The sequence below is a fragment of the Drosophila yakuba genome, chromosome 2L, assembly GCF_016746365.2.
Source record: "Drosophila yakuba strain Tai18E2 chromosome 2L, Prin_Dyak_Tai18E2_2.1, whole genome shotgun sequence".
In the NCBI taxonomy this organism is placed as follows: domain Eukaryota; kingdom Metazoa; phylum Arthropoda; class Insecta; order Diptera; family Drosophilidae; genus Drosophila; species Drosophila yakuba.
Genome location: NC_052527.2, coordinates 26767104 through 26785429, shown reverse-complemented (window position 1 = coordinate 26785429; position 18326 = coordinate 26767104). Strand labels below are relative to the sequence as shown.

Here is an 18326-nt window from a genome sequence, read left to right as displayed (position 1 = left end):
ACAGCCGAAATGCAGCGCCCAAGCTTAACGTAGGTAGATAACAAAGAGAACAAGAGAACAGATAAATGCGTGCGAGAACAGCGGTTTGTACTATGGGCATCGCAACTGCTACCACTGACTACTTCGGCTTACAATATTAAGAGTATGAGATTAGTCTACTGCATAGTTTTGGTGGCTGCATGACCCAACAGTTTGTGTAAAAGGTTTCTTGTATTGATGAAACTAACCCCTAATTCGAACGTACATTTTGATCTCTACCTTTAATTCACCGGTGACATCGGTACAGGTTACAATTGTTTGTTTTGTTACAAGCATATTTCCAGTAATCGACTAAGAAACATTCGACGTTGATTAAAATGCGACAACGAGATGTCGAGAAAGCCTGCCAAAAAAGGAAATTTATAAAAAAAATTTATAATTTTCTTCTGTAGACCACTTAGTAACAGGTATATTAAAATCACCTAGAACAACTAATTGTTCCCTATCTGAAATGGAGTGGGTTGACAATGTGGGTCCGCTGGTCGCTGTTGCTCTGAACCCCCTTTATTTCGTCAGTTGGATGGGCAGCACGATTGGTGTCAGCACTTCAGGCATGCTCCCGAGACGATATATCCGAATACCGTATTCTGAGTGACGGGCAACCCATCCTAGATTTTTAGGAACCCCGGTTGGATCAGCTTCGCATAAATGTCTGACCCCAGCATGAGGGAGATGCATGCATGATTCGACCATGACGCCGTCCTCCAAGGTCGTTGAGCCCGTGTCCAGCACGACGATGGCTGTCGGCAGGATGTGACAGCCTTCTGATGCGGGCACTTTGCCACCGACGGATACGCGCCATCGGCGGGTCGCTTCGGAGCGAAGCGGTGGTTCGCTCCACACTTCTGGCATCCCTCTTGGCTGCGACAGTCTTCTTCTGAGTGCTAATGGGCGAGGCAGTTCGAACAGTACCTACTAATAAGTACTGCTCGAAGGCCCTTTTAGCGCTCAGTTTGTGGCACCTCTTTCAGCTCCAAAGATAGCAGAAACGATTCTGCCGAGCCGCCATTCGTTCGATGGGAGATTGTCCTTCATAACGACTACCATATCGTTGACTTGGAGATTCCTGGACGGAAATTTATACTTATTGCGTTTGTGGAGCTCTTTATGTCTTTCCACCGTCTGATTTTGCTGATTTTAAGCCTTGAGATCGTGCCATCGATCTAATATCAACTTGGCGTCGCCCTTTATCTCCGGCTCAGCCGTGTAAAGCTACGGCCCTCCAATAAAAAATTGGCCTGATGTGAGGGCCAGCAAACCTGAGGGATCTTCGGACATCGTTTGAGAGGGGTCCTCGCGAGAAGCATCGCCAGCTCCTCAAACGTGTACTTGTGGGCGGACGTAGATTAAAAAAAAATGGGGTTTGAAACTCTTCACTCCCGCTTCCTACCCGCCATATGTGGAGTCCCGGGTGGGATGAACCGCCACATGAGTCCTTGACGGTTATATACATCAGTCACCGACTCTTTGATGGCCCCCACAAAGGTCTTGCCATTATCGGAATGGACCCACTGAGGGCAACCGCGCCTCACTACGAAACGGGCAAAGGCCGCTAGAAATTTCTGGGTTGTAAGATTGGAGGTGGGTTTCAAATGGAACGTCTTCGTGGAAAAACACACAAAAATATTCCTTCGGTATGAGACCCGTTCTCCCCGTGTAATTTTCCATTTCGAAAGGGCCGCCATGGAAGGGACACTGACACTTTTTGGCGGTTTGTAGGCATTAGAGTGGGCGTGGCAAAAAGTTTTTTGGCCAATCGATATTAATTAACAAGACTTGTGTTGCGTCTATGTCTCTGGACACATCTTAATCACTTGTTTTTTCTTAGACTAAAAAATTAGTTTATTAAATATTATTAAATGTACGTTTTTTGGATTCGCAAAGATATGTTCTCCGTTCTGAAATTATAAACTAGAACCATTTTTGGTATTATAGAAGAACTGTATAATGTAACCCTATACAGAAAACTCAAACTAAATATCTCTCTCCGTTTTGGAGTTATTAATTTTGGATACAAAAAGGTATCATTAAGCTTAGCGAATGGTCAGTAAGACGCCGTAGCCTAGCCGCATTTTTAAAAAATATTTAGATTTTTTTGTCTTATTAATTTGGTTGCACTTTGTTTTTGGATACTCCCAATCTTACGCCCAAAAATTGTGCAATTTCTGGCTTGCACTAATTCTAGCTTCGCACGTAGCGAACGTGAATTTGAATTGACACCGCCTAGATCCATAAATCTAGGGAGAGTATAGAAAGCAGTTGTCCAAACTACCAGTTATTTCTTTGAGTATGTCTTGGTTCTACTAATTTAGAGGAAGACGTGCCTAGCATAAAGTAGAGCTTACAGAGGAAACTTTAAATGTTTCCGTTTTTATTGGTACATTCTATCTCTAGATTGAACTGATATCGTTGTTTTTATTCAATAATAGTTATGTCAGCTAACCTTTACCAATTAAGGGCAGGGATTAATTCCTTTTTGTTTTAACTTTAAAAAATCTGTTTATGTCAGCTATTATGGGCTGTGGATTAAACAGAAAATTACAAGACTAATACAAAAATGAAAAAATATCAAAACATTTTTTAAAAGTGTGGGCGTGGCAGTTTTGGGCGGTTTGTGGGCGTGGCAACATGAATTGACAAACTTGCTTTCAACTTTCTAGCTTTTGTAGTTCCTGAGATCACAGCGTTCATACGGACGGACAGACAGACGGACATGGTCATATCGACTCGGCTATTGGTCCTGATCAAGAATATGTATACTTTATATGGTCGGAAACGCTTTCTTTTGCCTGTTACATACTTTTCAACGAATCTAGTATACCCTTTTACTCTACGAGTAGCGGGTATAAATATCAAAACATTTTTCAAAAGTGTTGGTGTGCCAGTTTTGGGCGGTTTGTGGGCGTTATGGTGGTAGAAATTTATAAGAATAATATAAAACTTTAAAAATATCAATGCATTGTCGCGGCCATATACAATTCGTCTTCTACAAATGTTGTATCCATACTGGTATCTTTTTTCTGATGGGCTTAAGAAATACATATTACATATAAACTGACAAGGCCCGGGAAAGTTTATGAAAGGCAGGAAAGCTTCTGACTTGCTTGCACTTTTCCTAATGGATATGCACACATTAAATGAATTAATATAGGCACTTACACCTGGCATTAGTCCAGGTCATAAATGGTAATACCTTACTCTCTCAATCGTCTTGTGAATACAACAGTTAGACTAGCTCCACTGGCTAGTCGGGAACTTAGGTCGATATTGGACATTAGCCACTTCAAGGATGCATGATCGGTTACAGTTTGATATAGAGAGTGCGAGAGATGTACCGCAGCTTCTCTGCGTAGATAAGAAACGATCTAATTGCACAAATGAGGTGCCTTAGATAAAAATTGTGTGTTTTTAGGACGGAATGCTTACAATAAATAATTTATGCTTTGCTGGCGACTCCGAGACCCGACATACTCCCCTCTTTGGATGCGTGGCTTTTAACAGCATCCATACAGGGTACAGATGCAGCTTACTCTCTGCTTGCTTCGGTCCTGCTACTTTTTTTTGCAGGAAAGTTTAGGCGACTCCATCTCTTCTCAACGACTCTCATGTGTGGCAACCATTCGTCGTTAGCAAGGACCAAAACATCTGCTGCATGTGGGCGATGCGCTAAAAGACATCCACATTTGGTTCGATTAACGATGAGGAAGCTAAATCATCGATTACAGCCGGGCTTTCTGACATTAATACGAAGGTCAGAACTAATTTAAGCAACATATTCCTATACACAACAAAAATAGTTGCATTGTCGGACCAAATTTGTCGTGGCCTCCTCCAAAGGTTCCTGAACGGTATTTTACTAATACGGTGCGGTAGTTAGGAGCACATCTTTACTCAGATTTGCGTTGTTTTTGAAATCTCTAACAATAATAAATTATGGGCCCAGAAACATTACAGAAGGCACAGGTCGAAGGGTTACGATTAGTGGTAAGAAAGATAACTATACATATTAGATTTTAGATTACTTCCTATCTGGTTGCCTGTCGTATATCTTAGTCTAATCTATAGTTCTGCATCGCTGCTCCGAAAACGGTGGGAACCCAACGTCGTAATTAAACTTTTTAAGGCTGGGTTCGCCAAACCCTCCTATAACTTTGACTCGCCGGATCCAGCTTTTGAAGAAGTACTTGGACCATGATGCATCTAACGATTTGTTCCGTTGAGCCCATTCCATTTAGAGCGCGAATATGAGCGGTAAATTTATCTAACAGTTCACGAAGCACTACTCTGCACGGCCTTGGAATCTTGGCCTCAGAATCTCAGTAATGTGTGCCCTATCTGCCATATCTACTATGTCTAGTTCTTCGAGCTCGTGGAGAATTTTTCTAAATGATTGCTGGAGCTCATTGATCAGCTTCAACCACATAAAACCTTCATAAAGAAAAAACTGTTTTAAAGAAATTGTTGCCAAGCTTGATAAGGAAAACTTGTAGGCGTTCTGTATTTTGCATTCTATTTTTAATAGCGCTTTAGAAATGACACCCTGCTTACAACATCGGTAACGTTTGCAGAATTTTTAGCATCCAAGAAAACTGCAAAAACAAGAAACAGAACATTATCTCAAAATTTGATGTTACCAGAAAGAGCAAAGAAGCGAAAGAAAATTAGCGACAGAAGTCCGATACTTGTCTATGTACGCACCCAAAAGTAACTTCGATTATATGAAATTATAAGTTTAATACAGATTTGATTGCAGCTACAATCACAACAACTGGAACGGTATCAAAAGCTCGCTCAATATCGTCGTCAACAGCACCCCCTCTCACCGAGTCGGCGACCAAAACAAAAACTATAGAGCTACACGGTTCTGCTCCGTTATCAGCAAAGTAGGGATGTCGTGATATTAAAAAAATATCGTATCGATGATATTTTTTTTATCAAAACAAAATGATGATAATATTTAAAATATCACAAAAAAATATCGATATATATGATATTTCTGATATTTTTTTTTTCAAATAAAATTTTATTTCCCCTCAATAAAAATATAAAAGTTTCTTATTAACTTAATTTTCATATTTTCATTTAATCTTAATATATCATAACTTAAATTAATGTATTTCTAACACAGATAATAATAATAATACGGATATAATACAGATAATAATAAATTCTCAGTGAAATTTTGAGCTTCTGAAATTTGAACATACGCACACATACATACACCATATGACATACCTTCTTTTTCGCACATTTTACGAAAACATCTTTATGTTTATTTTTAAGGTGCGAGGACATGTTTGAAGTGTTTCCACAGGTTTTTATTATTCTTTTGAACAATTTGCATTTTGCAGTCCCGTTTTTTATTTCTATATAATTTGATTTGATATTTATTCGTATGGTTGGTTTCGCGTCGAAATCAAAGTGAGCAAAGAGAAAATATCAAAAAATATCCAAAAAAAATATTGCAATACCGATATTTGGGCAAATAAAATATCACGATATAAATATATCATTTTCAGAAAAAACAAGAGAGAACGCTATAGTCGAGTTCCCCGACTATCTGATACCCGTTACTCAGCTAGTGTATGTGCGAAGGCCAGTTTTTGGCGGTTTGTGGGCGTTAGAGTGGGCGTGGCAAAAAGTTTTTTTGCAAATCGATAGAAATTTACAAGACCAATACAAAAATGAAAAAATATTAAAACATTTTTCAAAAGTGTGGGCGTAGCAGTTTTGGGCGGTTTGTGGGCGTTAGAGTAGGCGTGGCAAAAAGTTTTTTTGCAAATGGATAGAAATTTACAAGACCAATACAAAAATGAAAAAATATTAAAACATTTTTCAAAAGTGTGGGCATGGCAGTTTTGGGCGGTTTGTGGGCGTTAGAGTGGGCGTGGCAGCATGATTCGACAAACTTGCGCTGCGTCTATGTCCCTGGAGTCTGTATGCCTAATCTCAACTTTCTAGCTTTTGTAGTTCCTGAGATCTCGACGTTCATACGGACAGACGGACAGACAGACGGACGGACAGACGGACATGGCCAGATCGACTCGGCTACTGATCCTGATCAAGAATATATATACTTTATATGGTCGGAAACGCTTCCTTCTGCCTGTTACATACTTTTCAACGAATCTAGTATACCCTTTTACTCTACGAGTAACGGGTATAATGAGCAATTTCATACCTGGCCACTTTTTATAAATGCGTAAAATACAAATAATAAGTGTATCCGCAAAATGTACCTAAATAAAATAAAAACATTAGTTAAATTACGAGTGAGGATTTGGCAAGCCTTATAGTGACTGCGCTCAAGATCAAGCCAATACTCCAAATATCGATTTGGATAGTCCGAGTACAAGTTCTGTGGCACATCGAAGTAGCGTCCCTGTTAGTATGAGAATACACGAATGCATATATAAACTACAAAATGTCAAAACAAGGTCAGCAAACTGCATAACCAATGGAAATTGAACTTACAGATGTGAATTTTTAAGCACAGACCTCAGGCAGTTACCGCACATAAAAACAAGAGAGAACGCTATAGTCGAGTTCCCCGACTATCTGATACCCGTAACTCAGTGAAAGTGCGAAGGACTGTCAACACTGACAGTTATTGGCGGTTTGTGGGCGTTAGAGTTGACGTGGCAAAATGTTTTTTGGCAAATCGATAGAAATTTACAAGACTAATACTAAAATGAAAAAAATTAAAACATTTTTCAAAAGTGTAGGAGTGGCAGCTTTGGGCGGTTTGTGGGCGTGGCAAAAAGTTGACAAGTCGATAGCCATTTATAACAAAACAAAAATGAAAAAATATTAAAACATTTTTAAAGCAGCATGATTTGACAAACTTGCGCTGCGTCTATGTCCCTGGAGTCTGTATGCTTAATCTCAACTTTCTAGCTTTTGTAGTTCCTGAGATCTCGACGTTCATACGGACAGACAGACGGACGGACAGACTGACAGACGGATGGACAGACGGAAATGGCCAAATCGGCTATTGATCCTGATCAAGAATGTATATACTTTATATGGTTGGAAACTCTTTCTTCTGCCTGTTACTCACTTTTCAACAAATCTAGTATACCCTTTTACTCCACGAGTAACGGGTATAATAAAGGTCAATTTAAATCACTCTTATTTTTTTAGATACGGGGGCAGAATTTAGTGTAAAATATACAAACCTATGCCACCCAAATTGGAAAAAAGAAGCGAATGTTAGTATTATAGCTATGGGCAATTTAATTAAAATTAATACATTGTGTGGACTCCCAAGTTTTAATGAGTTCAACATCAAGAATTACTTTTGCGAACTTTTAGATAATGATATTTATTCACGTTTCGGTGGCCTAATAGGCGGAGATAAATAAAAGAGAATTAAAACTGAATGACACAATGCTAAAACTCTATATACATAACTGTTTTCCGTACGTAAGAATGGCCATCAGTTGACTATTAAAAACTCAATAGTAAAACAACTGAAGATAAATTTCCTATTTCATATATCGTCGATATATTTGACAAACTGTCAGGATGCAAAATTTTGTCGATCCTAGATTTGGCAAAGGGATTTTATCAAATCGAAATTAATGAAAACGATAATCCGAAGACTGTCTTTTCTACAGCAACCGCCCATTGCGAATTCTTTCGAATGCCGTTTGGGCTCCAAAACGTCCCTGCAATCTTTAAAATCTTTCTGAACTATTTATTAAGTCCATATATATATTTTTTCTGTCATGTATATATGGATAATATTCCTATTTTTTCTAAAAGTATAGAAGAACATGTCGAGCATCTTAGGACAATTCTTAATTGCTTAGAGTTTTTAGGAAACAAAATAAATTCAGCCGGTTTAAAACCAAATAAAAACAAGAAAGAACGCTATAGTCGAGTTCCCCGACTATCTGATACCCGTTACTAAGCTAGTTGAAGTGCACAGAGAAATTTCAACACTGACCGTTTTTGCCGGTTTGTAGGCGTTAAAGTGGGTAATTTACAAGACTAACAAAAATGTGAACAAATATCGAAAAAATTTTCAAAAGTGTGAGCGTGACAGTTTTGGTAAGTTTGTGGGCGTGGCAAAAAGTTTTTCTGCAGATCGATAGAAATTTACAATACTAATAAAAAAAATCAAATTATTTTTTAAAAGTGTGGGCGTGACAGTTTTGGGCGGTTTGGTGGCGTCTATTTCTCTGGAGTTTGTATGCTTCGTCTCAACTTTCTACCTTTTATAGTTCCTAAGATCTCGACGTTCATACGGACGGACGGACAAGGCCAGATCGACTCGGCTATTGATCCTGATCAAGAATAAATATACTTTATATGGTCGGAAACGGTTCCTTCTGCCTGTTACATACTTTTCAACAAATCTAGTATACCCCTTCACTCTACGAGTAACGGGAATAATTAAAGAGGTGGAAAATTAAATTAAATTAATTAATTAAGATACTTAAGCTAATGGAGAAAAAACGTTAGAACTTGACAAAGACCCTACAAAGGTGCAAACTAATTCATCAGAAATTGAACTGCTGCATTTGTTTAATAAAAAAGTTGATGAATTGCAAACAATTCATAGTGCCGAATCGGATAATAATGATTTCATTAGAATGTATTCAAAATACAATTAGTCATTATAGAATCAACTGTCAAATCACATACGAAATATCCCATACAATTAAAACGAATGACTATGATAAAAATATGTTAAAATTTATGAAAGAAGTTCTACCACATTGAGTTTAATAAGCAGTGTATTTTAAAAAAGATAATTTATACAAAAAGTTTTAAGATATTTATTGACATTACTCTGTTAACAATAAGAACTTAATAATATTGAATTACTATTAAAAGCGTTGCAGTTTTGGGCGGCTTGTGGGCGTTAGAGTGGGTGTGGCAACATGAATCGACAAACTTGCGCTGCTTCTATGTCTCTGGATTCTGTATATCTGCTTAATCTCAACTTTCTAGCTTTTGTAGTTCCTGATAGTCCCGGATAGTTCCTGGTAGTTTCGGATAGACGGACGGACAGATTGACGGAAAGACGGACGGACAGACGGACATGGCCAGATCGACTCGGCTATTGATCCTGATCAAGAATATGTATACTTTATATGGTCGGAAACGCTTCCTTCTGCCTGTTACATACTTTTTAACGAATCTAGTATACCCTATTACCAAAGACGTTATAATAACAAGATGCGTAACGGCCATACATTGGTTTTGCACTATGCAGCCACTTTTTTGGTGACGACCAAAATTGCTCTCTTTGCGCTCGCCTAAAATAGAGAGCGTTAAAATCTAAAAATAGAATTGTCTTGCTTGTAGGAGTAAAAACAATAAAGGAGATCGTGTGCATGTGTACGTGCTTATGCTAGAAGACGATTTTAGGGCCGAAATCAATTTTGATTTAAGAAACAAATTTGATTAATGTTTTGGTCAATTTCGATTCGTAACTCTTATGGTTTGAAAAAAGTTTTTATACCCGTTACTCGTAGAGCATTTCTTACCCCACCCATAATAAAATAAATATTTCATAAAAATAAATCATAATCTAAAATATTATTTATAAAATAAATAAAACAAGAGAGAACGCTATAGTCGAGTTCCCCGACTATCTGATACCCGTTACTCAGCTAGTGTAAGGGAGAAGGAGAGTCTTAAACACAGTTTTTGGCGGTTTTTAGGCGTTATAGTGGGCGTGGCAGAAAGTTTTTTGGCAAATCGATAGAAATTTACAAGACTAATATAAAAATTAAAAAATATCAAAACATTTTTCAAAAGTGTGGGAGTAGCAGCTTTGGGCGGTTTGTGGGCGTTAGAGTGGGCGTGGCAAAAAGTTTTTTGGCAAATCGATAGAAATTTATAAGACCAATACAAAAATGAAAAAATTTCAAAACATTTTTTAAAAGTGTGGGCGTAGCAGCTTTGGGCGGTTTGGGGGCGTTAGAGTGGGCGTGGCAAAAGGTTTTTTGACAAATCGATAGAAATTTACAAGACCAATACAAAAATGAAAAAATATCAAAACATTTTTCAAAAGTGTGGGCGTGGCAGATTTGGGCGGTTTGTGGGCGTTAGAGTGGGCGTGGCAACATGAATCGACAAACTTGCGCTGCGTCTATGTCTCTGGAGTCTGTATGCTTAATCTCAACTTTCTAGCTTTTGTAGTTCCTGAGATCACAGCGTTCATACGGACGGACAGACAGACGGACAGACGGACATGGTCATATCGACTCGGCTATTGGTCCTGATCAAGAATATATATACTTTATATGGTCGGAAACCCTTCCTTCTGCCTGTTACATACTTTTCAACGAATCTAGTATACCCTTTTACTCTACGAGTAACGGGTATAAATATGGAAACTTTTTATTGCAACTTATTATTGATGCACGAAGTGCGGACATAAGCACCGAAGAATCATTGTCGTCTTATATTTTTCACACGTCGCACGCTGAATACTCTAATGAAAACTATTCTAATATAAAATCATATTTGAAAATTACTATGCATATTATTATGTACATAGATTGTGCTATTATTATTTCTATGTTAAATTTAAATAATTGTTATGTGAAGGCAATGCAAAACTAGAGTTTTTAAGTGGTTTAAGTGGTTTAAGTGGTTAATTTATAAAAAATAATATAGATTTAAAGTCTAAGAACTTCTAAAATGAAGGGCATGTTTTGTCATTTTTACAATGCATGTGCATACGTGGTCAGCTGTCGCTGTATGCGTACAAGAGAGCTGCTGGCTCTAGAGCTCTCCGCTCTCTGGCTTTTGAACAAAATTTCGAGAAAGCCTGGAGCCACTTGAAAAGCCACCACGAAAAAATCGTGTGCAAAAAAATCGTATGGCGTTACGCATCTTGTTATTCTAATGTCTTTGCCATTACTCTATTAGTAACGGGTATAAAAAATTTACAAAGACCAAGTAAAGAGGAAATACAAATTTCAAAATCTATAATTAAGATAAAATCAATACTACTTTCAAAATTTTAATGCTATCCTTAAGCTGTTATTGATTGTTTAATACTGGCTCCGGGGAAGTCAAGTTAGGACTACGCGCGTATGTAAATACTCCATTCGCGCTATTATCTTCACAGAGAGTAAGCTCATAAACTTATAAGATAACAGAAGGCAGTATCTTTTGGATCGCAGATACTATACTCAATCAATGTATACTAACCTTCAATAAAGTATACTAGTAGCATAGTCAAACTGAATCGATTATTTCTATTGGCTATTAATGTGGACTACCCAAGAGAGTAGATCAACAATAATACCTTTAACTATAAATTAGATTTCGTTTATTTTGACCGAACTATCAGATACCCCTTACTTAGCTAGGGGAAGTGCAAACGAAACCTTTTAACATTTTCTGGAATATTGGTAGAAATTGGGAGTTTTGTGCGGTTTGTATATACATAGTTTTATAGTTCCTGAGATCTCCAAGTTCATACGGACGGACAGACGTCCAGATGAAACAGACTATTAATCCTGATCAAGAATATATTTGCTTTATATAGTTGGAAACGCTTCTTTCTTCCTGTTACATACTTTTCAACGAATATAGTACTTATAATTATGTCTCCAGTATAAGGACATGTCTTGCCATTTGGACTTACAATCCGATCTAAATTGCTTTCAAACCTGGTGCCGTGATAACGTATTAAACTTAAATGGCTCTAAGTGTAAAGTTATGACCTTTTTGTCGTGCCAACCCAATGCACGCGACTTACACATGTTGATGATCTTGGTGTTCCTCTGGACCCTAAACTTACATTTTCAGATCATATTTTGTCTATTGTCAATAAGGCCAGGAGTGTGCTTGGTTTTATAAAACGGTGGTCAAAGAATTTGATGATCCTTACATGACCAAAACCTTATTTATATCTCTAGTCCGTCCAATCCTCAAGTATGGATCACCTGTTTGGAGTCCATAATATGAAGTTTACTCAGACGGAATTGAATCAGTTCAAAAGAACTTCTTACTTTTTGCCTTACGACGTCTTAATTGGGATGCAAACCTTATATTACCTCCTTATTCAAGTAGACTAATATTAATTAACTTACCCTCCTTAGCTAACCGTAGAACGATGCTTGGAACAGTCTTTATTTTTAATCTTATTCGTGGTGAACTTGATAGCCCCGACTTGGTTAGTCGGCTAAACTTCACTGTTTCAAGCAGATTTACTAGCAATTACGTACCGTTAATTTTAAATCAATGTAAATGTAGTTATGAGTTGCATGATCCCTACAGAGTATTATGTTCTGACTATTATAGATTCTATCCTATTATCTCTAATTCTGACTCTCTGCCGTTTTTAAAGCGATCAATACTAACGTATTTAACAAATTCATAGATCTTACTAGTATACATATATTTCTTCGTTGTTTACTGTCTTCTATATCGCGTCTAACTTCCCGCGATTCGAGCCGTACGATACAGGGCAGCGCCCCTCGGTCGGTTGGACGGGAGGTGTGGCCGAAGGACTCGCGCGTTAAAAAAAAAAAAAAAAAAACTACGTAACAATTAAAGTCTTGTTCGAATCGGTACGACCCATTTTATTGTTGCAATCTTAGCTACCGACGGTATGGCCGGAGCTTCGAGCTGCATCTGGTCATCAACCAGTATTTACAGATGTCCGGCCATCGTTCACGACCTTAAACGGAGCTTGCGCTTTTACCAAGGATGTGGATACGACTCACAGGACAGCATGGATCCATCAATGCTCGGGCGTCAAGGCGATGAGGGTAGAGTTAGGGTCCCATGGAAGTGCACCAGGGTGTAATCGCTTCTCTTGGCGACTTGGCTTTTCTGGCTTTTTTCGCACAGGACGGGCAATTGTGAAACAGTTCACAACTTAAACGGTATAGTGGCGCAACCATACATCTGCAGTCAAGCTAAAAGCAGTGCCCACAAACTTTTTTTAAGCAACGCAAAAAAAAAAACATCATAAACCACGTTTAATCATCTTTTTGATTATCACTGGAACTCAACTAATATAAGATGGTATTAATAAAAATACAAAGGTTAATTTAATACATTTTCAGAAAAAACAAGCCAGAACGCTGTAGTTGAGTTCAACGACTATCAGATACCCGTTACTTCGCTAGACTTTGCGTTCTCTCTGGTTTTTTGTTGTTTTTTATGTGTATATGTGTACACTATGTGTGCATTAAATACGTATTTATGTATTGCCTCTTTTAAATTTAAAACTTATACAATACATTTGTAGGCAATATTTAGTACAATAATGTGCTTACACTACATTTTTATACCCGGTACTCGTATAGTAAAAGGGTATACTAGATTCGTTGAAAAGTATGTAACAGGCAGAAGGAAGCGTTTCCGACCATATAAAGTATATAACAAGATAGAACGCTATATTCGAGTTTCCCCGACTATATGATACCCGTTACTCAGTTAGTGAAAGTGCGAAGGAGAGTCTTCAACACTGACAGTTTTAGGCGGTTTGTGGGCGAGGCAAAAAGTTTTTCATCAGATCGATGGAAATTTACATTACTTACATTATTTACAAATGAAAAACGAGAGAGAACCCTATAGTCGAGTTTCCCGACTATCTGATACCCATAACTCAGCTATTGGTAGTGCGAAGGAGAGTCTTCAACACTGACAGTTTTGGGCGTTTTGTGGGCGTTAGAGTGGGTGTGGAAAAACGAAAGAAATTTACAAGACTAATGCAGAAATGAAAAAATATCAACACATTTTTCAAAATTGTGGGCGTGGCAGCTTAGGGCGGTTTGCGACAAAGAAAATGCAAGTCGACAAAAAACGCGTCTCCGATGACCAGGTCATCGGCCGCAATAGATGGCAGAAAGAAAAGAAAACCCACACCAGTTCCGGGCACACTTCACCGATGGGGTATTGACTCCCAAAATACGGGAAAGTTAGAAATATGATTCCTAGGTGGGAACACTTGGCACAGAAGACCAATAGATCAGAAAAAGCTCTATGCCAGTATAAAACAAGAGAGAACGCTATAGTCGAGTTCCCCGACTATCTTATACCCGTTACTCAGCTAGTGAGTAACTGTCAACACTGACAGTTTTTGGAGGTTTGTGGGCGTTAGAGTGGGCGAAGTTTACAAGACTAATACAAAAATGAAAAAATATCAAAACATTTTTCAAAAGTGTGGGCGTGGCAGCTTTGGGCGGTTTGTGGGCGTTAGTGGGGGCGTGGCAAAAAAATTTTTGGGATACCGATAGAAATGGGCAAAACAAATAGAGAAATGAAAAAATATCACAACGTTTTTCAAAACTGTGGGCGTCGTAGCTCTGGGCGGTTTGTGGGCGTTAGAGTGGGCGTGGCAACATGAATCGACAAACTTGCGCTGCGTCTATGTCCCTGGAGTCTGTATACTTAATCTCAACTTTTTAGCTTTTGTAGTTCCTGAGATCTCGACGTTCATACGGACAGACGGACAGACAGACGGACGGACAGACGGACATGGCCAGATCGACTCGGCTACTGATCCTGATCAAGAATATATATACTTTATATGGTCGGAAACGCTTCCTTCTGCCTGTTACATACTTTTCAACGAATCTAGTATACCCTTTTACTCTACGAGTAACGGGTATAAAAACCGTGGCCTACAGATAAAATAGTCAGTCAGTACCCGGGTAAACACCCTTAGTCAATACCCGGTTAATCATCCGTACGTCAATACCCGGACGGGAAGACTCAAGCTCCAGTCGAGAACAAAAATCTCGAGGAGCAAGCCCGCTATAAAACCTTAAAATAACAGGACCCACTCTGGAAGAATCCAGGACTAACAAGGAACACACTTTCAAGGAAGACCATAGTTCCACAAAAAACGGCAAGGAGTCTAAAGCCTCCGGCAACACAGCAAATGTGATCAACTCCGTGGGGTTGCTGCTTTATTGATCTGCCTGGCTATATTAAAACTAGTTAAAATGTACAAGAGATCCGTACAGCAGAGGAAGATCACTACCATACACTGGACAGGATTGCATCCAGTGTCCCACAAAGTGCTTAATTAAAAATACTAACAGCAAAACAATTAAAAATAAAAGAGCAAGTGAACCGGTGCATGGCCGTTAATGTGAGCATCAGCAAAAACAAACAACAGCAAGTGCTCACTCCAAGTAACCTGAGAGACGAATAGCAGCCACAAAAGAAAAGAAACCCACTTACTTACTTACCCACTTCACTTAGTTTATTTTTTGTTTGTTTGTTTGTTTGTATCTTATTATTGTTCGGTTACAATAAAGTTATGTATGTATAACTCCATCACTATATATATATATATATATAGCAACACCCAGGATCCAACGCGTCGAGATCTCATCGCTCCGGGTTAAAGTGCGGTAAGTTTTTACACCATTAGTAAATATAAGTATGTCGCAGATCATTTGAATTTAACGACATTTTTAGCAATTGCGTCTTTCTGGTTGGCACGCGCCATGCAGGCGTCTTTTCTATTCTTTACGGCAGACAACCGTTAGAGTTTCTGCCGAACGTAGTCTGGTCGCGAATATGACCGGGGGGAAGTAGAAGTCTGCACGAAAACGAGAAGCATACAGAAATATGCAGTGTGCATTAGTATTGGTGTATGCGGACGGGAATAAGTCTCCAAAATGTGTTGGTATGGCATGTAGAGTTAAGAACTACGCAAAATTCTGATTTTGTAAAAAGAGAATTGGGTCAGTCAGTTTTCGATCATTACGCATAACAGACATGCCTCGCTCACGCGTCAGAAAACGTTGCGCAGACAACGAGAGTGGTGAAGGAGAAGAAGGGCTTCCTGATAACTCATCGACATCAGAAGTGGGATCGCCTATACCTACTTTGAACAATGAAAATAGTTTGCTGGCAATTTTGGAGTCGCAAAATCGAAATTTTTCTGAACTTCTGAAACAAGTGCAACACTCACAAAGAGAGCCAAAAGAATCGTTTGCTGTGGTATTGCCCAGGTTTAATCCTGTACGTGCGGGATCAGACGCGCAATCCTGGTGTTCAACGGTGGACTACATCTTGTCTGAAAACCAACTGGAAGGCAGCGGTCTTGTGATGACCCTCAGCAAATCACTGGAAGGAAGCACGTCTCATAGGCTGTCACAAACATACTTTCCTGGTATATCATGGACACAGTTCCGAGAATTGTTTCTGCAACATTTTGCGGGAACTGAAACATTAGAGGCAGCAGTTATGAATCTGCTAAATGGACGCCCCGCGGAAGGCGAGTGCCTTTTGTTATATGGAAGCCGAATGGTTACTTCGCTTATGGCCAAATGGAAAACGCTGAGTATGGAGCAAATCGCAGTGTCCATTACACTGGCGCATGCAGCTGGAATTGACAGGCGTTTGCGGCGTTTAGTTTTCACTTCCGACATCAACACTCGGAACGAGCTACATCAAGAACTGAAGGCCTATTCATTTGACGCCAAACCGAGCCACCTTTCAAACGATGGTACATCAGAGCCGCCAGGAAAACGAGCTAAGCCCCACTTCAAGTGTCACAACTGCGGAAAGCCTGGTCACAAAAAGGTGGACTGTCGATCAAAAACAATCGCAGTGCACGTCCAGCAACCAGGCAAGCAACCTTCAGGGAAAGACCGGTCTACTTTGACTTGTTTCAATTGCGGAAAAGCTGGACACATCTCTACAGTATTTCCTAACGTTTTCACAATCTGGTGAGTCGTTCCAATTTTGTTTTGATTCTGGAGCTGAGTGTTGACTCATCAAGGAGGCTACTTCGCAGAGACTATCTGAATCCAGAATGGGCAACGTAGTTATTTTAAGGGGTCTTGGTAGCAATACTATTTATAGCACCTTGCAGATATTGGCCAATGTTTTGATTTGTGAACGTTCATATGATATATTGTTTCATGTAGTGTTAGACAATTATATTAAGTATGACGCTCTGATTGGTCGAGATATTTTGAGCCAGGAAGTCGGTGTGACAACAACATCAAAATCTCTTACTATGTTTAATGAAAAATCTATATTGGCTGTTGAAGTTTCCGAAAAGAATCCTGATTTGGCTAGTGTTGACACCGATCTGCATGGACCAGATAGAGACCAATTGTTGTCAATAACACAAGAATATTCAGGGTCATTCATAAATGGAATTCCCCAAAGCCGTGTGACTACGGGACAGTTAGAAATTCGCTTGATCGATCAAAATAAGACGGTTCAAAGGCGCCCATATAGGTTGAGTGTAGAGGAAAAGGAAAAAGGCATTTAATTCAGACCCAGTTCCTCCCCCTTTGCGAGCCCAATGTTACTTGTCCGAAAAAAAAAATGGTACTGACCGCCTCTGCGTGGATTATAGAGAGCTAAACGCAAATATCGTTTCTGACAAGTACCCTTTGCCGCTAATTTCTAATCAAATAGCTAGGCTGAGTGGTGCTAGGTTTTTCAGCTGTATAGACATGGCAAGCGGATTTCACCAGATCCCTATTCACCCGAATTCAGTCGAGCGAACGGCGTTTGTCACCCCAAAAGGCCAGTACGAATATTTGACTATGCCATTCGGGATTAAAAACGCACCTTCCGTATTCCAAAGAGCTACCTCAGGGAAATAAGTATATGTGGATGCATTTTTTTCCAAAAAAGTATACTTTCAACAAAGTGAATCCGGTCCAATTTTTTTTTTAATTTATAGGCCTTTTGAACCGCTAACAGAATATATAATAATAAGACATAGTTTAATGGAAACTTATAAATATATTTTATTGAATTTAACAAGTCTTTAGGAAATAAGTATATATGTGTATTTTTCATTTGGTTCTCTTAATCTTATTAATTGTTTCTGTATTCAATTATTGTTTTTTATTTTAGTAATTTATATGCTTTCCCTTAGCCATAAGAAGCTTATGAATGCGATTTGGCATAGAGTCTGCTAAATTTTGGAGAGTTTCATTGCTTATTAGCTCCCACTCTGCAACCAAAACGTCTTATAATTGCCTGATATTGTCAAACTGCCGTCCATTCTTATAAATTCTTGCTGAATGCGATTAATTGATTACTAACATATTATTTTTGTGTAATTAATTTATTTTCTTTAGAATACAGTCAATTAACACCAATTTACTCGATCCAAATAACACGCTGATTGACAAATGCGCACAAGCTTTTGTGTTCACATATACTTATTTCCTAAGAAAAAAAAATCGCAGCACACAATTTTTCTATAACGGTGCTACGAATTGTGAGCAAAGAAGAATTTTGCATTTGCATTGTAAGAACAGAAGGCAAGAGTAGAGTATTGCATACCAATAATAGATTAAAAGCTACGATTATAG

The 18326-nt window shown here is 38.7% G+C and overlaps 1 protein-coding gene across 18 annotated transcripts in view; it reads right to left on the bottom strand.

The window, feature by feature from the left end:
- The window catches only part of LOC26536134 (protein CEPU-1), a 427226-nt gene that overhangs the window by 364090 nt on the left and 44810 nt on the right, over positions 1-18326 (bottom strand). The gene's annotated exons all lie outside the window — the stretch shown is intronic.